Below are 23,818 nucleotides of genomic sequence, written 5' to 3' on the forward strand. Positions count from 1 at the left end.
GGAACTCAGGTTTGTGAAGCAGCAGCGATATTTTCCTCCCCCTCCAGTTCGGGCGTGGAGTGTGAGTCGGCCAGAGCGCACATTACCTTGGGGACCGTGAGTGTGGGGCTGTTGTAAGTGTGCATGCACACTCCTGCCTGTCACGGACATACGGATCATGGAACACGCAGGTTGCAGTGCGCATGCGCGCTTAGCGTTTTATTATAGTAGATATTAGGAAGGCATAAAACATATGCAAGTTTCAAGTTTATTAGGATTTTATATACTGCCTATCAAGGTTATCTAAGCGGTTTTTACAATCAGGTACTCAAGCATTATCCCTATCTGTCCGGGTGGGCTCACAATCTATCTAACGTACCTGGGGCTATGGAGGACTGTGAATATACACAGAAAATAAATGCATATAATATATATATATGTTAAAACGCATACTATACACGCTGAAAGGTGTGTAAAGAGATAACCAAAAGATGGCTTCTCCGCTCCACGGAAAACAAAGAACTGAAATCACTCGTGGTATGCTCCGACCGCCTCTTACTGCACTAAAGTAGGGCCTCAACAATCAAAGCAGCTCCTGATTGATGAGGCCCAACTTTAGGGCAGGAAAAGGCGGTCGGAGCATACCGCGAGTGATTTTCTTTACTCGCCAGCGCTCCGGCTGCTCTCCCTGTCTCCCCTGCTAAAAAACATATTTGCGGTTTTTCAAGATTTGTGGGGGTTCCTGGAACAGACCCCCCGTGAATATTGGGGGAGTACTGTACTGTACAGATTGAGTGGAATCAACAAAGTTCAGAGTTAGTGAATAACAGTTCTAAAGATCATTTGTTGAGGACTAAGATCTTATAGGTCAGTTACCTAAGTACTTCAGGAACAGATGTGTTTTTAGGCGTTTCTTGAATTCCGTATAAATAGTAGGCACGAGCAGTTGTTCTAGATCTTTACCCCATAATGCTGCTTGATGTGAGAAAAGATGTTGGTGATGACTTTTAAATTTACAACCTCTAACCGATGGAGAAACAAAGTTCGGATGTGAACTTCTCCTATGACTGTTGGTTGTGAAAGAGAAAAGGTCTGTTATATATTTAGGGGCTAAGCCGTAAAGTACCTTGAAGCAAAAACAACCAAACTTGAACTTCACACGTGCTTCCATCGGTAGCCAGTGTAGAAGTCGATAGGATGGTGTTACGTGATCAAATTTCTTCAGTCCACAAAGTAGTCTAAACGCTGCATTTTCTACCAGTTGCAATCGCCGCATATTCTTCTGGGAGAGTGCCAAGTAGGCGATGTTACAATAATCGAGTTGACTCAGTATAAGGGACTGTACCAGAATTCAAAATCATGAGACATCGAAGTAAGCTCCGATGGACCGAAGCTTCCAGAGGGTGAGAAAGATCTTTCTAATCAAGGAGTCTACCTGGTCTTTCATGGTCAGACTCTGGTCCAGTGTTACTCCCAATACCTTCATAGTGGGTTGAATGGGATAACTAAGGTTATTGATGCTTTAGTATCAAGTGGGGGTGGCGATGGTATAAAAAAATTTTTTTTTTCTGAGTTTAGCTTCAGTTTGAATTCAGTCATCCATTGCTCCATCCGATTTAGTACTTCTGTTGCTTTGGGGGTAACTTCTGAGATAGAGGTAGTAAATGGGATAATTATCGTGGTCATTTACCACTTATATGCACTATACGAGAGGAAATTTGAGGGGGTACTTTACGTGATTAAACATTTTAATTGAGTACAGACCTAGTTATATCTAACCTAATCTAAATTAATATTTATAAACTGCTTTATCCCTACAAATAGGTTCAGAGTGGTTTACAATAAAAAGTAATTATTTGTATAGATTGATACGAAAAAGAGTTTACAAGATATATTTTTAGTCTGTGAGATGTTTGACTAGTTGGTAACAATATTAGTTAAAAAAAAACCTGTGGTGAGGTCAATCTAAAAAAAATTTTTAAGAGCATAAGGAATGCCACTCCTGGGTCATGCCTAGCAGTCCACTCACGCAGTGGCCCTTTTGGTCAAGGACCAGCGCCCTAACTGAGACTAGCCTTACCTGGTTCAGCAGGAACTTGTCCAACTTTGTCTTGAATCCCTGGAGGGTGTTTTCCCCTATGACAGCCTCCGGGAGAGCGTTTCAGTTTTCCACCACTCTCTGGGTGAAGAAGAACTTCTTTACGTTTGTACGGAATCTATTTGAGCTTGAAATTATGACCAAGGAAGCTCTCAGAACAAAGGTGACACTTGAGTGAACTTACCCTCTCTAAATATCATTTGAGCAGCCGTATTTCTACAATGATAGTATCCTATTCCTTAGTTTGACACTAATATCTTAATATAAAATGCTACAATAATCTAATTGGGACAAAATCAAACTCTAAACAAAATGCCAAAAATGATATTCATGAAAATAAGAGCTAATAAATTGTAACTGTCTCAGGTGTTTTTTTCCTTTATTAACATTTCAAAGATAATTCACAAGACAAAACACTTGTTACAGGAAACCCAGAAATAAACAATATATAAGGAAAAAAAAAAGTAAATTTTGTCAAAGTAAGTATAAAAGTTTACCCTTCCAATTAGTGGGGAGTGGTCAAAAGGAAAAAAAACAAGGAGATTAATAGAAGTCAAATGCAAAATGGAAAAGGCCTAATGTGATACCATTCATAGCCCAACATCACTCTCGGATGATTTTCTTTAAATCAAGGAAGTCCTTCAGTTGTGCAGGGGAATAAAAAACATATTTAGATCCCATTTTTCGAGTCGGGCATTTACATGGTTAGGCGCCAGCAAAATGTCGCTCCTGTATTAATGGTCTCTTGTCTTCAAGTCAGAAACATTCTTCTCAGTTCTTGTGTGGTCTTTGCAACATCTGGATAGACCCAAATTCTTTGCCCTTCAAAGGGGATACGAGAGTTTTTTTTAAAGTAAAGTCTTAAGACCATATTCATATCTTGTTCAAAACCAAATGATACTAATAAGGTTGCTCTCTCAGAAGCATCCACTATAGATTGTTCCAGAACAGAAGATATATTATTGAAGTCAATCTGTGTTTCTCCTCTCTTTTCCCCACCCCCAACTGTTTAGCTGCGTTCTTGGTAAATAAGTAACTGTTTCAGTTTAAAGAAAACTTTTTTAAACAGATTATCAACCTGAACCTCAAAAGACACCGAGTCATAGGGCTAGATTCACTAAAGGCACGAATCGGATCCGATCTATGAGGGATCCGATCCGTGTCTGGGGGGCTGATTCACGAATCGCCCTCATGCAAATGAGGGCAATTGGAATCACGCCTCCAGCCGCCTGCCCAGATCCCTCTATAGCGATCCCAACGCATGCGCAGACCATCTGTAGATGGACCTACGTGCTCGGCAGAGCTAAGTTTTATTTTTTTAAAATTTTTTGCAAGCCCATGGTTTTAACCCGCTTTAAACTCGCAGGTTAAAACCACGGTCTCGCACTGCGGGGAAGGCGATCGGGGAAGAGTGCTGGTAAGTCGGGGAGAGAGATTAGGAGAGTTAGAGCAGAAGCAGTGCGGCGATCGGGACAGACAGAGCTGGAAAGTTGGGGGCTGAAAGAAGGAGATCGGGGCAGAGAGCAGGGCGGCAGAAGGCAGGGCAGTTGGAAAGGACTTGAGCAACTGGCATCCCTTATTTTTTCTAGTGGATCACTTCCTGCCTACATTTGAATGCCGTTCCCCCTCATTTGCATGCGAACATCAGAGGATGATCAGGACAGAGGTTAGTGAATTGGATCAGAGAGAAATCGGGTAGCAAAGGTGTCGCACACCAATCGGTACATGATCGGTTTGCTTAGTGAATCTAGCCCTAAGATAATCCCCAATACCTTAGAGGTTTTTCCTACCTTTAGAACATCATTCCAACTGAGTGGTATAACATTAGGTATAGATTCCAATTGATTGGAAAACCATAGAATCTTAGTTTTGGTTGCATTTAACTTTAGCTTAAATGTTAAAGCCCATTGTTTCAAGTTTCCTATTTTGACAGGCATGTCGTGGGGGGAAGGGCAAAGCGGTGCCTGGGGTGGTCCGCTCCCCCTGCCACCGCAACCCCCCCCCGTTAATACACCCCTGTTCATAATCCAAGAAACAATATTTTTAGGTGGATTGTTCAACAAATAATTTGGACAGCCATTAAATGCAGAAAAAAGATTTAGAAAAATTATTTACCAGCAATGAAGTTTCCTCAAAAGTAAATTGTTCAAAAGAGGAACAACATTTATTCACATATACCTCCGATTCTGAGTTTTCCGTAAAAAGATATTTAATCAGCCTGTTACCCGAACCTTGTATCAGTGAATCGATTAAAAAATTTGCATTAGGATGCTCAGGTTATTTAACTGTATTTGCTATGCCACTCAATTCCCTCCATGCTTTCAACAATACCTTTTTATCAATTATAGTTGTTCCAATCAAATTAGAATATACATTTTTTTTGCCTTAGTTAGCTCATATTTATTTATCTGTTTCCATAATATCTTAATCCAGTTTTTCTCCATTTTTTCTCCACTTTTCTGCAATCTCTTTTTCTAGTGCAAAAGGTATAAGTGTTGAAACCAATGGGTTATTCACTTCTAGTCACGAGTTAGGTAGAAGACATCATCTACATTTTTTTTTCTAGGCTCTGCCTCCTACCTCAGTGGGCTATTCTGTAGTTCCTCAGTTTTTACTAGTTCAAGACTCATATGCCTTTTGCACTAAAAGAGAAGATTAGGTTCTTCTCTTAATGCACTTCCCTCTCAATTCATTGTTTTAAGACTCGCGATTTCCTAAAACTGGAATCACCCCCACCTCCCTCCCACCTCCTGGACCTCCCCAGACCTTACCTGGTGGTCTAGTGGGATCTCACAGCAGCCATTTTGAATGAGTGATCTGCACGGGGCAGGAGCTTAAGAAGATAGCTCCTGCCCCGAAAGACTGCTAAACCACCAGATAAGGTCTGGGATGTCGGGGGAGGGGGGTGGGGGGGGGCGAGGTGGGGTCAGAGTTGGCCCAAAAGTTATTTGCAAATTTTCAATATTTGTGGGCTGGCTCTGCTCCTAACTCCTGCAAATATTGAGGGAGGAGTGTAATCTTTTTCTAGTAGAAAGGCATTTGAGTCTTGAAGGCCTGCCCTGTCAGATCCATTTAGCCTGTCTCAGATATGTATACGTGGTATCTTTTATCAGACTGGTCTGAAGAGTGATGACTTTACTCTCTGTTGCAAAGAGGCAAATGAGAGTCTTTAAGAGCTACATAAGTGTTAGTGCTCGTTGCATTCAGGTAAGTGGCTTGTTCATTTCCACCTTGTTTTATATTATGTTCCTACTGGCATTGATTTTTTTACATTTTAATCATTGCAGAGCAGAACAGAATTGGCTCAGTAGGAGAGTTTCCTCATATCTTGACTTCTTATTTCTCCTCTTATAAGGATTGTCAACTGCTCTGGTACGAACTGATGTAGGAGATGGAGCCAAGAGAAAAAAAAATGTAGATGATGTTTTATGTTTATTAAGAATTGTTTAAGAACATAAGAATTTGCTGCTGCTGGGTCAGACCAGTGGTCCATCACGCTCAGCAGTCTGCTCCCGCGGCGGCCCTCAGGTTAAAGATCAGTGCCCTGAGATTTCAGCAAAGCCTTTGATATACTTCCTCATTGGGTTCGGTGCTGGGGCCAATCCTGTTCAATATCTTTGTGAGTGACACTGCTGAAGCGTTAGAAGAAAAGTGTGCATTTTTGCAAATGATACCAAGATTTGTAACACAGTAGACACCAAAAAGGGAATGGAAAATATGAAAAAGGATCTGCAAAAGTTAGAGGAATGGTCTAATGCCTGGCAACTAAAATTCAATGCAAAGAAATGCAGAGTAATGCATTTGGGGATTAATAATTGGAAGGAACCGTTAATGCTAGGAGGAGAGAAGCTGATATGCACGGATGGGGAGAGGGACCTTGGGGTGATAGTGTCTGAAGATCTAAACGTTAAAAAATAGTGTGACAAGGCAGTGGCTGCTGCCAGAAAGATGCTGGGCTGTATAAAGAAAGGCGTAGCCAGTAGAAGGAATTGATGCCCCTGTACAGGTCATTGGTAAGGCCCCACTTGGAGTATTATGTTCAGTTTTGGAGACCGTATCTGACGAAGGACATAAGAAGACTTGAAGCGGACCAGAGGAGGGCGACAAAAATGATAGGAGGCTTGCGCCAGAAGACGTATGAGGAGAGACTGGAAGCCCTGAATATGTATACCCTAGAGGAAAGGAGAGACAGGGGAGATATGATTCAGACATTCAAATACTTGACGGGTATTAACGTAGAACATAATCTTTTCCAGAGAAAGGAAAATGGTAAAACCAGAGGACCTAATTTGAGGTTAAGGGGTGGTAGATTCAAAGGTAATGTTAGGAAATTCTACTTTACGGAGAGGGTGGTGGATGCCTGGAATGAGCTCCCGAAAGAGGTGGTGGAGAGTTTGTGTCTGTATTTGGAGTTTGGTGGAGGATGGGCTGGGAAGGGCTTCAATGGCTGGGAGGGTGTAGATGGGCTGGAGTAGGTTTTAACAGAGATTTCGGCAGTAGGAACCCAAGCACAGTACCGGGTAGAGCTTTGGATTCTTGCCCAGAAATAGCTAAGAAGAAAAAATTAAAAAATTTAAATTGTATCAGGTTGGGCAGACTGGATGGACCATTCGGGTCTTTATCTGCCGTCATCTACTATGTTACTATGTTACTACCTGCTTACATTCTGGTTCAACAGGAACCCATCCAACTTTGTCTTAAATCCCTGGAGGATGTCTTCCCCTATAACAGCCTCCGGAAGAGCATTCCAGTTTTCCACCACTCTCTGGGTGAAGAACTTCCTTACGTTTGTACGGAATCTAACTTTAGAGTGCCCTCTCGTTCTCCCTACCTTGGAGAGGGTGAACAACCTGTCTTTATCTACTAGGTCTATCCCCTTCAGTATCTTGAATGTTTTGATCATCTCCCCTCTCAGTCTCCTCTTTTAGTGGGTATTTATTTATTGTTTCCCCCTTTTTAATACAAATTGTAAAATGCTTAGAAGTCTTGATTTGCATTTTATCAAAATTTTAATAAACTTGAAACTATACAACTCGCATCTAGAGATGAATAACCCACTTGTTCAAGACTCATATGCCTTTCTACTAGAAATAAGATTATCGAGGTAAGAACCTAATCTTCCCTTAAAATGCTAAAATGTGGTGAAAACCAAGGGGATATTTTTAGACTTATTAGATCTCTTCTCTTTTAAAGGGACAATTTTATCTAGTGCTCTATTTATAGTATTGTTCCATTGGTTTATGGATTCTTCCAGATCCGATACTGCTGAAACTGAGGGTAGATTAACCTGCTTCCAAAATTGATCGAAATGAAATCTGAGATGATTGAAATTGCTGGTTTTCCATATAAAAATTAAAGTCAAAATTTGCTAATTGATGGTCTGACCATGGCACAAGAGACCACAATTTTCAAAAATATTGCCATAAATTGCACCAGAAAAAGCAATTGAATCTTACAAATGATCCTTAATATGAGTCATAGTAATAGATGCAAGACAGATGAAGAGAGTCTAAAAAGGCTTTCTGTGGATACATAGTGATCATCAGTTTTTGCAAGATATAAATTTAGATCATCCAAAATAAGTAATCTTGAATACTGTACAATATTGATGTAACTCTCTGGAGCTCTATATATTAACACTATCCCAAGAGAACCAAAGTCTGAATAATCATAAAGTTTACAGAATAAAATTTCAAAGCTTCCTTTACCACAGAATCTAAATAAATCAGAGATAAAAATGTATATATAAAATTTAGGGCTGCACATTGATTAATCACGATTAAAATTTTTAATTGCATAAAGCGGCCCCCTCACAGTTTCCTTCTATACTCATACAGCGGCAAATATAAAGAGAAGAAATAAATCTTCAGAACCAACATGTTTTAATTGCTAAAATGAAAATAAATCATTTTTCTTACCTTTGTTGCCTGGTGATTTTAAAGGCGGAACCAAATGATTAGATTCCGTCTTTAAACTCACCAGTAACTCAGCTTTGGGAAAGGGTGGGGGAGGGTCATAGGGGTTTGGGGAATGCATACGTTGGTATTGAGCTTTTTCGTTCCATGCTTGTGCTAGTACTTCTGTACTCAACTTGATGGCTTGGCTCTTGTTTTCAGTGGCTGCCTGGATGGCGGGACTTTATTGTTCTCACTCCCAGTCATCCATCAATCTGTGGTTTTCTTTTCCTTTTGTTGTATGTTAGGGATTGGGGGGGTTGCCACTCAGGGCTCATAAGAGTCCCGGGCCCTTGCAGGCGGGTGTTTGTTTTCTTCTTGCTGTTGGGATTGGGGATTGGTGTTTTTTATAGCCAATTTGTTTGACAAAACTCTTGATGATCCTATATTCTGTGGTCTGTGCATGGCCACCTTTCGACTGTATTATTTGTTATTCTCATCAATAAAAATTGTTTCAACCTAAAACGACCAGTAAGAGAAATTATTTATTTTCATTTTAGTAATTAAAACATATTGGTTCTGAGAATTTACTTCCACTGTAGAAGTATAGAAGGAAATGTAAGGGGGAAGAAGTTTTATGCAATTAAAAATTTTAATTGTGTATAAATCAATGTGCAGCCCTAATACAATTGCTAAGCCTCTCTCCCTTTTCTTCTCTCTAGGACAGGGGTGTCAATGTCCCTCCTTGAGTGCCACAATCCAGTCGGGTTTTCCCAATGAATATGCATGAGATCTATTTTCATGCACTTTCATTGTATGCTAATAGATCTCATGCATATTCATTGGGGAAATTCTGAAAACCCAACTGGATTGCGGCCCTCGAGGAGGAACTTTGACACCCCTGCTCTAGGATCATGTGTAATGCTATATCCAAAAGGGACTTCCGGGAGAGATTTCATCATATAGGATTTCATCCAATCCTGTTCTATCTTTATCCCATGTGATTACAAACAATGGGATTTAAATAGGCGGGGCATAATCCACTCTCTGTGTTTGGGGAACCACCATGTTTGACCGAGGAGTTGACTTGAGAGTACGTTGAGAAGGATCTGGTCTTTTTCGCTGAGAGATTGGAGCAGCAATCCTTCAAACATTAAGTATTTGATTTTCTATAACTTTGTGTCTTGTAGGATTGACTGTGACTTCACATCCTGAGGCAGCTCATAATTAGCGAAACGCTGGCCACCGTCGATGTGCGGTGTCTCTCTGTGCACTCAATAGAATTTGGCTTTTCAAATTATTCTCAGATCATAGGGTTCCTGATACAAGGCAAGGTATTTCCTACTTGCATTACACAAGGCTTTTCTTTATTGAAATATTATTGAGGAGATTTTTTATGCCAGTGACTTTATCATACCCTGTAAAACTCCACCTGTTTTCAACCTGAGTTTCTCGGTTTGGTGGAGGGGGGGATCTGAGGCTTTTTCCTCCTTTTCATAATTTTCATAGAAGAAGCTTTGTTGATGTGCATATTGCAGGTTTTTTTGCCTTGTTCTGGAACTCTAGACCTGTGGAATGTCTCTTTGTGGACTCTGTTGATCTTTCATGAGTAGTTGTGCTGTGCTGTAAACCAGGTCGAAAGTGTGGTGAGAATATATTGTTTGGTTTTTCAAGGGGCTTGCGTTGTGATTGATATCCAAAAGGGCATACATAATTCTGTTAACAGTGGAGAATCTCTTTCTGGGAGCTACATTTCTACTATAAATGCAGCCCCTATTAAATGATATTCTATTAAATCCCTCAATAAAAAAAGTTTGAATGCGTACTGATATAGCATTGCAATAATAGCATGGAACTGGTGTGGCTATATATTACATTACATTACATTACATTACGGATTTCTATTCCGCCTATACCTTGCAGTTCAAGGCGGATTACAAAAGATTTGTCTGGACATTTTCCAGTGAAGATACAATTTTTTTTTTAAACATAGGGAGATAGCTGGATAGAGTCCTATGGGAACTTAAGGGATGGATATTAAACTGACAGTGCAGAACTGTGAGAAAGAGACAAATGGAATACAGTTAGAGAGGGTAAGATTACAATCTATTTTTGGGGTTTGTTTACTTGGACGGTGTTAAGGTGGGTCATTTGGGGGAAGGTTATCTGAAGGTAGGTGAATCTTCTGGAGGTAAAAGAGGAGGGGTTAAGATATTTGGATGAATTTTTTGAAAAGCAGGGTTTTGATTTCTTTTCGGAATGTTTTGAAGTTGTCTGATATTGTCATCAGATTGGAGATGGAATGGTTGAGTTTTGCTGCTTGTGTTGCCAGAAGGTTGTCAAACATTTTCTTGCGTTGTGTGCCTTTGAGTGGAGGGAAGGCGAAAGGGTTCGAGGTTCTTCTGTGTCTTGAGGTGGAGATCTGGTTTAAGCGGTTGTTTAGATAGGAGGGGGAAGAGCCGTGTAACGCTTTGAATACTAGGCAGTGGAATTTAAATTGAATTCGTGCTTGTATGGGTAGCCAGTGAGAGTCTAAGAAGGCAGTTGTTAAGTGATCGTATTTTCTAAGTGAATAGATCAGTCTGAGGGCGGGGTTTTGTATGGTCTGGAGTTGTTTTATATGTTTATATATGGTAGAGCCAAACAAAAACTGCAGACAGTGTACAAGATGCAGGCAATATTTATTGTACCAAAGTTGAAATGCAGTAATATAAAACCTTTTTACCAACCAAGGGACCCGACACGGTCCGTGTTTCGGACAACACACCTTCGTCAGGGGTCCATGGTAAATAAGGTATAAAATGTACTGCAAAGAATAAAGGTAACAACAAGTGTCTGTGTGAATCATTAAATAAATATTGCCTGCATCTTGTACACTGTCTGCAGTTTTGGGTTGGCTTTGCCTGTTTTGGTGGATTTTACTGCAGATTTTGTTGGATTTTCGAACAGGTTGTACATTTAGATGATAACCTTACGAATATTTCCATAATAGACCTCTATCTTTTAAGTTGTAAACCGAGGGCTAGTTACACTAAATGTTCCGATCACGCACCAATGGTCGCTAAATCAGTTTGACTGGTTTAGCAACCGACTGAATTTGCTGACCCGATGTTGAAAACAGCTTACTGCGTGGTTTTCCATGTGTTTGTACATTCTCCAACTCTGGCATTTAAACGACCAGGGAAGGGGCCTTAGGCATGCTCCTCCCTCTGTATCCCAGGATGTACCAGGCAGGGTGCCTAAGGCCCCTCCCAGGGGGCATCTGGGCCTTAAGTGCCTGAGTCAGTCTGAGCCTTAGGAGGGGCCTAAGGCATCTGAGCTAATTGGGGCCTGGGAAGGCCTGCCATTTTGGAGTGGCGGGCCTGCAAGCAGGAGGGACTGGGCATCTCTCCTTCTGTCATCTTACTGTAAAGATACAGGTTGGTTTGGGGAGTGGTTCAGGGGAGGCTGGGGAGCATCTGGTGGCAGGAGGGAGTGGGCATCCCTCCTGCGATTTTTGGGAAAGCGGTGAAGGGGAGGGGTTGGTTCGAGGGGGGGGGTCCTGGTTGGGGGGGTTCAGGTCAGCTGGGAGGTTCGCAGTGGTTTTTTAACAATGACTGAAAGAAAACACAGCAACAGTGTAACAAAGAAAAAAATACGAGCCACGGTTGAGAGAAGGCACGAAGCAAACTAAGTTCAGCGTAGAGCGTCAAAGACGGACTTCTCGGCTCCGCGGAAAACTGAGAACTGAGGAGACGTGCCCTGTGCTGGGCGGGAAGGCACTCGCGCATGCGCGATGTGGCAAACTCAAAACTTCTGAGTGTCTTCAAGCAAGTCTACTTGTGAGGCTGTCCGCATCCGGGCTCCGTGGATGATGTCACCCACATGTGAGAATAGGCTGCTGCTTGTCCTGGGATAAAGCCTTTGACTGGGTTCAGTGGGACTTTTTATGTTATTTTTTAAATCATTTCTATTCTGCTTATCCTACAATTCTATGCAGATTACAAATTATTCAGGTACTCAAGCATTTTTCCTCTAACTGTCCTGGTGGGCTCCCACTCTATCTAATGTAGCTAGGACAATGGGGATTAAGTGACTTGCCCAAGGTCACAAGGAGCAGTGCAGGATTCAAACCCACAACCTCACGGTGCCGGAGCTGTAGCTCTAACCATTGCAGAAACAAAGAAATTGTGGAGAATCAATGTCCAAGATGAAGGCTTTATTCAAACAAATAAATAATCCACATAAAAATGTGGATTATTTGTTTGAATAAAGCCTTCATCTTGGACATTGACTCTCCATGATTTCTTTGTTTCTTCAATATTACTCTCTGTGGAGGGACCAGGGACAATTTTCTTGGTGTTCTAATGAGTTCGGCGAGAAGTTCCTATCGGGACTGCGAGTCCTTTATGCATCTCCAAGAGCGAACGTTATTGCCAACGGTCGGGAGTTACAAGGCAGCGGTGCCCCCCCCGTCAACTCTTGTTTGTGTTAACAGACCTGTTTATTAGAGATGTCTAACCGATGCTGATGATTGCGGGTATACCGGTGGGGAAGTGACAGTTTAAGCTGTCGGCCTACGCAAATGACCTCTTGGCACACCTTTCAAAGCCAGAGCGCTCGCTGCCTGCGTTATTGGAAGTGGTGAAGGAATTCAGGGATTATGTGGGGTTACGACTCAACTTGTATAAATCAGAGGTACTTCCCTCGGATGTGGAATGCAGAGACAGATGGGGAGGGGGCGGACTTCCCTTTACGATGGGCATCGGCCTCCTTTAGATACTTGGGAGTACAGATGACTATAGATGTGATGGCCTTATATAATGAACGTGATCCGGCTGCTGCGGAAGACTGGTCAAATGTAAGAGCACTGGCGGCGCTCTCGCCAATTGCCCGTGTGAATCTGGATCGGATGTTCATAATGCCAAAATGGTTATATCTGCTGCAGATACTTCTTCCCCTTAAGCTCCTGAAGAGAGATATGGCCACGCTGAATAGAAAGCTGGCACAATTTTGTTGGGTGTATAAAAAGCTAAATTGAGACTGTCTTAATTGATGGGGAGTTGGGACTGCCTAATATGCAGCATTATAATTATGCATGTCTGTTGAAACACTTATGTAACTGGCTTGCACAAACAGAGCAGTACACTCCTGTGTCTATATTATGCCCCAGACAGTTATTTCTCCCTTTTACAGATGCCCCAGAGATTTAAAGATAGTCTAGTGTTGCAATCAGCTGTGGCGTTGTGGAGATGGTTGATTAGGAAGATGGAGGGGCATCCGAATGTCACCGACTTAATACCATTGAGAGTACACTCGCTATTCCCTCCTGGGAAAAAGAACAGGGTGTTTGAGCGCTGGGAGAGAGAGGGGCTGACTAAATTGGATGAGGGAGATTTAATTGACCCAGACAGTGTGTAAGGCAAAGCAGGAGTGCAATGGGGGGAACACATTCACCTACTGCAAGCTAAAACATTTCTGGGCAACATTAGATCCGATTCCCTTAAGTGCACACGTGGGGGCTCGCCTCTGGGAGTTTTTCAGGGTGGGTCTGGGAGAGCAGAATTCGATCTCTAATATATATAAGGAAATAGCAACTCTGACCCCTGCCAAACAGTGGGACTTTTATTGCAAAGGGTGGGCGAAGGAACTGCAATTGCAGGACACCTGGGATATGCAGGCACAAATAAAGGACATTCTCAAGCTAACGAAAGCAGCGTCCCTTCGGGAGTGTGACTTTAGGGTGCTCTCAAGGGCATACTGCACCCAACAGCAGTTATTCTATAGTGTGTGTGTGTGGGGGGGGGGGGGGATTGATAGCAAAGTGTGTATTAAATATGGGAAGGCTGCTGGAACTTTGGTGCATATGTTTTGGTGGTGTACACACATCATATATAATAAAAGCCTAACTCGTGCATGCGCATTCCTATCTGCGTGCTTCCATGATCAGTAGTTCCGTGGCCAAAGGAGTGCGCATGCGCGAGTCCCCAGCCTTACTTTCCAGCACCTACCACTCGCCGCCAGCGCTGGACTTCCTGCTCTCCAGCAATGGCATGGCGGTTTCCCCAAATTAAAAAAGAGATTACGGCAGTGGAGATAATGGGGGAAGCCGAAGAAGTCAGCTGTTTGCAATGGCCCCACACTCGCGGTCTCGCTGGCTCCCTTGCTGGGGTTTTTCGCGGTGGCGGCTCCTCTTGCGTCCGGCCCTGTGTCCAGGGCTGGCTCCCATGGGGATGTTGTTTTTCTGTTTGGGGCTGCGGCGGCGGCTTCTCTCGGGAGCCGCACCAGCGTTGGAGACCTCTCTGACGTCACAACGTCAGAGACAAGGCTTCCGACGCTGGTGCACCTCTTGAGGGAGGCTGCCACTGCGGCTTTGGACAGAGGGGTAGCATTTTCGTGGGAGTCGGCCTTCGGAGAGGCTTGGGACGCGGGAACAGATGCGGGAGAGGCTGCCACCGCGAAAGGCTTTGGGGGGGAGCCAGCCAGACCGCGAATGTGGGGGCCATTGTAAGCGCGGATTGAACAAGGAGCCGCCGCTGCCAAGCCTTTGAAATTGCTCTCCCACCATCACTCCCTCCCGCCCCGGCTCTGCCTCTGCCCAGGTTCAAAAGCAGGAGAGGCGGTCAGCCTGCACTCCCTCTCTCGCTCCTAAATCGTGGACGGGCTCAAGAGTTACATTAGACAGCTTTCATCGCCCTGAGCCCCCCCTTTTTTTCTTTTTTCTTTCCGCTCCCTAGATCGAGACTGTGCAATGAGTTTCTCTAAAGAGTCCAGATTGTCTCTCCGATTAAATGTTAACATTTCCCATCTAGCACCCGTTAATCTAACGGGTTTAAACACTACGTAATACAAGGATATTCGCTGAGATCATAGGTTATATCAGACATACATTGGGACTTAGTATTGCGGGTATGTCCAAACAACTAGTGCTAGACCTCCCTGAGGTATATCCAGGTTTGCCGGGAGGTAGGAAACATTTGTGTAGCAAACTGAGCTTACTAGCCCGGAGCGGTATCCTGAAGAGTTGGACCTCCATGGAGCCCCCCATCCTACTGGTGCAGGAGGGCGGATGTTCATCAGTTGGTCGGATGGGAGGTTTTGGATGCAAAGGGTTCCTGGAAGGGCCATATCCAGTTCCTCGAAACCTAGGATCTCTAGGTTAGTAGTCTGAGGCAGTAGTTTTTTGTTGGGGTCTGTCATGTTCAGCATGGGGATGTCCGGTGGAATTAGCATCGGGAGGGGGCTGGGATGGGTGGAAGTGTGTTACAACTTACATTTGAAATTGGAAGATCAACATTGATGGCTTTTTCACTGAGTGTGTTTCGTACTGTTATCAGCATATGTTTCTTTGGTTTACTGGTTGTTCTGTTGTCATCCTCAATAAAATTGTTTCTATAATATTTTTTACCAATATTTCTCTCCAGTATGAATCCTCTTGTGCAGTTTTAAATTTGAATGCCTTTTAAAGCTTTTATCACATTTAGAACAGGTATATAGTTTCTTTCTAGTATGAATGCTCTTCTGTATTTTTAAATGAATGCTGAATAAAGCTTTTACTACATACTGAACAGGTATATGGTTTCTTTCTTTCTTTTTTTTTTATTTATTTATTTATATAATTTTATAATGTTTACCAAGCATAAAAATCTTGTACAGAAAAGTGCGATCAAAAAACAAATTACCTTATTTTCCAAAATTGAAAAACACATCAAACTTGAAATTATATGAATACATAAAATAGACTCATTTGATCACACACTAGTCCTCAATAACTGGAACCAAGATTTAAAGAGTAGAGCAAAATTAATCAAAAACATTTTTTTAAGGAATAACGTATGTCTACTGCGGTACAGAGAGCTAAAAACTTCATAAGACGCTTCATTGAGAGGAAACTTATCAAATGAGATGGGTCTGTAAAGATATACTTCAAACAACAGTATCTGACAACACATTTGCATGGATATCTCAAAAAGAAAATACCCCCTATTTGAGTCACTCCAGGTTTCAAAATTAAGAATTCTTTTCTTCTTTTTTGGGTCTCTCTAGAGACATCAGGAAATATCTGGATATGATGTCCCAGGAAGTCCTTGGATCTATTTTTTTTAAAAAGTTTTAATATCCAATCCTTGTCTGGGGCCAAAGCCACAGACAACAAGAGAGTGGCTGGAACCGATTGTTCTAGTATTGCAGAAATGTCCAATGGTCTTTCCTGAGATTCCTCAACTTTTTCTTTGACTTAGGATTTAACAGGAAGATAATATGCCCTTGTAAAAGGAGGTAAAGAGCTTTCAGGAATTTCCAATATTTCCATAAAGTACCGCTTCAGCATTTCTCGAGGGGAGATTGGTAAGATCTTAGGAAAGTTTATAATCCTCAAATTGTAAGTTCAACCATTATTCTCCAGAGCTTCCAATTTCCTCTTTCTAGTATGAATCCTCTTGTGCATTTTTAAATCTGATTGCTGATTAAAACTTTTGCCACATTCTGGACAGGTATATGGTTTCTTTCCAATATGAATGCTCTCGTGTATTTTTAAAGTTGAATCCCGATTAAAGCTTTTACCACATTCTAAACAGGTATATAGTTTCTTTCTAGTATGAATCCTCTCGTGAATTTTTAAGTTGAATGCTGAATAAAGCTTTTACTATATTCTGAACGGGTATATGGTTTCTCTCTAGTATGAATCCTCTTGTGCTTTTTTAAATGTGATTTTTGATTAAAGCCTTTACTACATACTAGACAAGAATATGGTTTCTCTCCAGTATGAATTTTCTTGTGCTTTTTTAAATCTGAATGCTGATTAAAACTTTTGCTACATTCTGAACAGGTATATAGTTTCTCTCTAGTATGAATCCTCTTATGCTTCTTTAAATGTGATTGCTGATTAAAGCTTTTGTCACATTCTGAACAGGTATATGGTTTTTCTCCAGTATGAACCCTCTTGTGCCTATTTAAATCTGATTGCTGATTAAAACTTTTACCACATTCTGAACAGGTATATAGTTTCTCTCCAGTATGAATCCTCTTGTGCTTTTTTAAATTTGATGGGTGATTAAAACTTTTGCCACATTCTGGACAGGTGTATGGTTTCTCTCCAGTATGAATCCTCTTGTGCATTTTTAAATCTGATTGGTGAATAAAACTTTTGCCACATTCTAGACAGGTATATGGTTTCTCTCCAATATGAATCCTCTTGTGCTTTTTTAAAACTGAATCCCGATTAAAGCTTTTACCACATTCTGAACAGGTATATGGTTTCTCTCTAGTATGAATCCTCTTGTGCCTTTTTAAATCCGATTGCTGATTAAAACTTTTCCCACATTCTGAACAGGTATATAGTTTCTCTCCAGTATGAATCCTCTTGTGCTTTTTTAAATTTGATGGGTGATTAAAACTTTTGCCACATTCTGGACAAGTATATGGTTTCTTTCCAATATGAATGCTCTCGTGTATTTTTAAAGTTGAATCCCGATTAAAGCTTTTACCACATTCTGAACAGGTATATGGTTTCTCTCTAGTATGAATCCTCTTGTGCTTTTTTAAATGTGATTGTTCATTAAAGCCTTTACTACATACTAGACAGGAATATGGTTTCTCTCCAGTATGAATCCTCTTGTGCTTTTTTAAAGTTGAATGCTGATTAAAGCTTTTACCACATTCTGAACAGGTATATGGTTTCTCTCCAGTATGAATCCTCTTGTGCCTTTTTAAATCTGATTGCTGATTAAAACTTTTCCCACATTCTGAACAGGTATATAGTTTCTCTCCAGTATGAATCCTCTTGTGCTTTTTTAAATTTGATGGGTGATTAAAACTTTTGCCACATTCTGGACAGGTATATAGTTTCTCTCCAGTATGAATCCTCTTGTGCTTTTTTAAATTTGATGGGTGATTAAAACTTTTGCCACATTGTGGACAAGTGTATGGTTTCTCTCCAGTATGAATCCTCTTGTGCTTTTTTAAATGTGATTGCTGATTAAAGCCTTTACTACATACTAGACAGGTATATGGTTTCTCTCCAGTATGAATCCTCTTGTGCATTTTTAAATCTGATTGCTGATTAAAACTTTTGCCACATTCTGGACAGGTATATGACTTCTCTCCAGTATGAATCTTCTTGTGCTTTTTTAAATTTGATGGGTGATTAAAACTTTTACCACATTCTGAACAGGTATATCGTTTCTCTCTACTTTGAATCCTCTTGTGCTTTTTTAAATCCAATTGCTGATTTAAACTTTTGCCACATTCTGCATATGTAAATTGTCTCCCACTTTCATGGATTCTCTGAAGACATTTTAAACCTGTTTGATGATAAAAAGGTTTTATCATAATATAAAGTGGTAGAATGTTTCTCTCCAATTTGAATTATTTTGTGCATTGTTATGTAAAGATTTTATAAGTAATTAGTTTTATTCCTTCTTGTATCAATTAGTGAAATGTTATGGGTCAATATTCAGATGGGGACACTGAGCATTTTCTATAAGCTGATAACATATCTGGCCACCGGCATTAAAAATCTGGTTCATTGGTGATGGCTGGAAGCTGTGTGGTTACAGCTGGTATTCAGTGCAGTTCCCACATAGCTAACTGGACACAGGACTGGTATTTAAGCATTCTTACTTGTCTAGTTAGCAATGTGACTACTGGCATTGAATGTCCCCCACTGTACATTCACATAATTTCAGGGTCTGATCTGACTCCACCACTGCCTGGATCGTGCTGGGATGGTCAGCGCTGCTACTGCTGCTTGTATGATGGACCATTTACTAGTGATTGCTGCTCTGCTCCTCTTTTTCAGTCCTGAATGCTGCTGAACGAACTTTCCCTGAGTGCAAGTCATATGACCCAAACATATCATCTCTAGGGATTGGGACTTTGCCTGCTGGCTTTACATTCCCTGTGTTGCTGTTGTTTTCCTTGTACTCCTCTACAACACCCAATCTCAGACCATGACTTCTAAGCGGACCTTATTAAAGATCTAATAAGAGCTCCAACATTTAGATGTCTTATGCCTCACGGAGACTCTACTGCGTCCGAGAGAGGAGGTGCTGAGCCTATTATTACAATGCTGCCTCTCAGGTTTGGGGACTGGCAATTGTAATTTCACCCAAGTCTCAGGCAAAGGAGCTATCTGTTAACTCTGTACCTTATTCAGAAGCTTTACTACTGGAATTTTCTTCTCACTCAGCCACCTATAATTAGTTTATTGCCCTCCTCTCTGTGCATCCGAATGGGATAAGGTTCACCAAGCCATTGCAGATACGATCACTAGATTCCCATCTCTTATGATTCTACGTAGGTGACTTTAATATTCATGTGGACCCAGCATCACATCTTAAGACCTTCAACTTCCTCACATTCCTATCTGACTTTTTCAACTCATCAGGCAGGTTACACCTTAGATTCAGTGATCTCCCATAAATGATCAAAGTTTCACTTATCCTTCCCAATACCCTGGTCTGATCACTTTCTGGTTCTCGATTTTGCCTATGATAGATGATCCCTTTCCCAGAGGACCAAGCTTCTACTCAGAACACTTCCTTAACTAATTTTCTGGATGGGATAGCACCCCTTTAAATATGTTTCCACCTCTTGGTGAGCTAATCCTTGGTATCATCGAGACCTTCAGATGCTTAAATCACAGATCTGTAAATATGAACTACCCTGGCACAAATTGGCACAAATATAACACTGCAATATAACTTTTATGTGATGGAATTAGATAAAGCTAAAAAGACTTTTTCTAAACAACTCAATCTATCTCAAAATCTTTCAAGTCAGCTTTTTGCTCTTTATTCCAAGCTCACAAAGAAACCTCATTCCGCCCATAAGAGTAGTTCTCCCTTAGCTGTAAACTTACGAAAGTACTGTATTTTTCATTCCATTAGATGCAACTGACCATAAGACGCACCCTAAATTTAGAGGAGTAAACAAGAAAAAAACATTTTGAACTAAATTCTCCCTGCCAGGCTCTTTACCCTGTTCCCCCTCTAGTGGTCTAGTGGTAGGACTAGTGACTGCCAGGCAGGTAGGGACAGGGCAAGCATATATGTAGGGACGGGACAGGGCGGGTGGGTAGGTAGGTAGGCAGACCTCCCCCCCAGGCAGGCAGCATGAAAGCCCTGTCCTCTCCCTCCTTATTTTTAATTTGGCAGAGAGGGCAGTTAGGCAGGCAGGCCCCAGCCACTTCCTCCTCCCTATCTACTCCCAGACAGGCAGCAGGCAGGTCCTGGCCTCTTCTTCCTCACCCCCCAGGCAGACCCTGGCCCACTTCCTCCTCCCTTCAGCCCCCCAAGGCTGGCTGGCTGCCTGGTTCCCACCACTTCCTTCCAGAACGCCTCCTCTTCTGTTCTCTCACAGCATAGCAGCGCACCAGGTTACCTGCTTGGTACAGCGGCATAACCTTCTCAGATCTGTTTGTGATCCCCTTCTTGATCATTCCTAGCATTTTGTTTGCCCTTTTCGCCGCCGCTGCACATTGTGCGGCTGGCTTCATTGACTTGGTCTACAAGTACTCTCAAGTCCCTTTCCTGGGGGTTCTCTCCAAGTACAACACCGGACATCCTGTATTCGTGCATAGGATTTTTGTTACTAACATGCAGCACCTTGCACTTATCCACGTTGAACCTCATTTGCCATTTCGCGGCCCATTCCTCAAGTGTGTTTATGTCTCGTTGTAGGTCTTCACAATTCCTCTGTGACCTCACTACTCTGAATCGTCCGCAAATTTAATCACTTCACTCGTCCTACCAATTTCCAGGTCGTTTATAAATATGTTGAAGAACATGATGTGCTGAACGGAGTGAGACGTTCTCTGCTCAAGCTCCGGGGCCCCGAGTTCCTCTATACCCCGTCTAGCCTTTTTCAGCTCTCCCTTTCTTACACCTACCATCGGGGTGATACATGGACAGGCTTGTGCAGTCATGCAGCCTGGTCATGAGCAGCAAAACATCCCGCAACTCTAATGATCGAGATGCGAAAGCTTCGAGGCCAGAGCCCAAGATGGCGGCGGCTGACTTGGGTTCCGCGCTTCCATTATCGGAGGCGCATATCGAAGCGCTGTCCGCGTCGGTGGTGCGTGCATTAGATGCCCGATTTGAACAGCCATCGGGCCAACTCACCTCTTTGGAGACTTTGTTTACAGAGACCACCAGGCGCACTGGCGAGTTGGAGACACGTGTAGCGCTGGTGGAAGACGCAAACACCGCATCAGCAGCGGATCTTGTCTCTCTTAAGCAATAGATTAAGCGCCAGGCGGACAAAATCAATGACCTCGAGAACCGTTCGAGGCGGGACAACCTGCGCCTCATCGAATGGCCTGAAACGGTCCCCGAGTCTCACCTGTTATCTACTTTAGAGTCTTGGCTCCAGGCTGAATTGCCCATGCCGGCTGGTGCGGGGCCCTCGAGACTCGATCGGGCCCACCGGCTAGGATGCGGCACAGATGATCATACCCGCGCTCGGGTCACAATATTTAAGGTCCACAATTCGGCCCACAAAGTGGAATTGATGAAGCGTTACAAACAGAAACGCAATATGCTTGCCTATGAGGGCACACCGGTCCGACTTTTCCAGGACTATTCCCCTGCACTCCAAGAACGTCGGCGGCAATTTTCCCGGGTGTGCTCTATGCTCTTTGACTGTAAGCAGCACTTCATGCTACTTTATCCAGCGAACCTGAGGATCTGGACGCCCGCCGGCTGGAGGACCTTCACCACGGCTGAGGAGGCGCAGGCCTATCTGGATACTCTCCCTCGGGAGTCTGGCCCTTCCTCAGCCAAATGATCTTGTTGGCTTTGTGATTTCTACTGACTTTTTCCTTGGAGACTAGTTCCTTCCCTCTTGTTGGGGACGTCTTGTTTGGACTGGCTGGAGTCTTGCTCTTGGAATCCCATGTAGTGGTTGGCTTTTTCTGCTGGGCCAGCCTTTGCAAGTTTGGGGATTATTGATATGAGCACTGGATGTTAATAGTTTGCCTCTGTGTATGGGGTTCCTGTTTCTGTATTACTAGAGCCATCATTTTCTGTTTGGGCTGGGATATTTGCCATGTTTTCAGTTTGCATTCTTCTTCTTGGGGTGTCTGGGTCTTTGGTGGTTGTGAGGTTGTGGTTGAGTGTTTCGGTGTGTGTGCGCTAGGAAATACTGCGAGGGTATATGTGGGGGGTGAGTGGTGGGTGATGTATGGAATGCCTGGTGGATTTAGCATGTTCTTTGTGGATTTTTGTAGTTTGGGGCCTATTTCCCCCCCCCCTCCCTGTTTTCACTGGAGGCTGGCCTGTAGGTTTTGTACTAGCCTGTATATGTGGAGCGGTTGGAAGGATGTTGTGTGGATGGACTCTATCTTTTTGGGTTTTGGTTTTTGTGTAGAGGTGGAGGGACTGGGGGCCCTGTTCCCGTCATTCGTGACTCTGTTGCTCCTGCCTGCTTGGCGGGGTGGGGCGACTGTTGGTTTTGGAGAGTATATGGGGGGGATTGTTTTTGGGGGTTGTTGGGTTGGAAGGTGGGGGGTTGGGGGGTCCTCCTCCGCTATTTGTATTGCGTTTACTGGGCTCTTGCCCTGTGCTTCCTTTACTTTAAAGGCTAGGTTTTATGTTTGGCAGTACTACCTAGGGGGATGGCTGGGCTCCTGGGGTAGTTCCTTACTTGCTCTATTGCACTTTCTCTTCTGCTTATTTCCTGATTTTCCAATCTGAGCACTCCATTTAGGCTTACATCTTGGAATGTAGGGGGCATTACATCTCCGGTTAAGCGGTCTAAAATTATTGCAGCCCTGCAGCGCTCTCGTTCAGACATTGCCTGTTTACAAGAGACTCATTTGGCAGCCACGGAACATCTTAAGTTGCGTCGCACTTGGGTGGGGGAGGTTTATTTTGCTTCCTCCCCGGGCCGCCATGGTGGTATTGCTGTGTTGGTCCGCAAATCTTCACCCTTGGGAGTTACGGTTCTGGATACAGCTCCTGATGGCAGACACTTGCTTTTGTGTCTGACGTTGGGGGACCAGCATTATCTGTTGCTAGTGGTTTATAGGCCCAACTCGTCAGAAACTTCTTTCCTACAATGGCTAACTCGACTTTGCTCTCGTTATTTTGGCGATCCGCTTCTTCTTCTGGGAGACTTTAATTTGGTTTTGGTCCCTGCTTCGGATAAATCTACCATCTCTATTGCCCCTTTGGGGGCCAAAGGTCATCTTCTTTCTGAATTTTGTGACACTCTTTCAGTGGTGGACCCGTGGCATCAACTGCACCCTGAGGTGCGAGACTACACATCTTTCTCGGGCTCACAACACTTGGTCTCGGATAGATCATATTTTTGTATCTTCCACATTGTTCCCTTCTGTCGTTTCAGCGGAAATTGGCCCTCTGAACATTTCTGACTATACCCCGATCTGGGTAGATATTCACCTGGACGTTACATATCTTCATGCGCCTTTTTGGCATTTTCCGTTTTACCTGGCTCAGGATAAGGAATTTCAAACCTTTTTGCTGGATCAATGGGAGGACTATTCTGCTAATAATGTTTCACGTTTGGATGACCCGGTCTTATATTGGGAAGCTACCAAGACGGTGCTACAGGGCCATATTATTTCTTTTTTGAGTGCTCGTACTAAACGTATTTATCGAGGAATTATTACCTTGGAACGGGCCCTGCGTACAGCTAAGAGGTCCTTTCATTCGTCCCCATCACAAGAAACTTGGGTACGCTATTTGTCTACCCAAGAGGCTCTTAATTCTCTGATTCATGCCCGCTCTCAGAAATGGGCGGCTTATCATAAACATCATTTCCACCATTTTGGCAATAAGCCGGGGCGGCTTATGGCACGATTGGTGAAAGTTGAGACTCATAGGAAACCAATTTTGTCTCTTCAGAC

At 42.9% G+C, this 23,818-nt stretch overlaps 1 pseudogene; it reads right to left on the minus strand.

Annotated features, from left to right (window-relative positions):
* LOC117354953 overlaps nucleotides 1–23,818 on the minus strand; it is a 329,542-nt pseudogene that overhangs the window by 34,222 nt on the left and 271,502 nt on the right.

This window comes from Geotrypetes seraphini, chromosome 2 (assembly GCF_902459505.1).
Source record: "Geotrypetes seraphini chromosome 2, aGeoSer1.1, whole genome shotgun sequence".
Classification (NCBI taxonomy): Eukaryota; Metazoa; Chordata; class Amphibia; order Gymnophiona; family Dermophiidae; genus Geotrypetes; species Geotrypetes seraphini.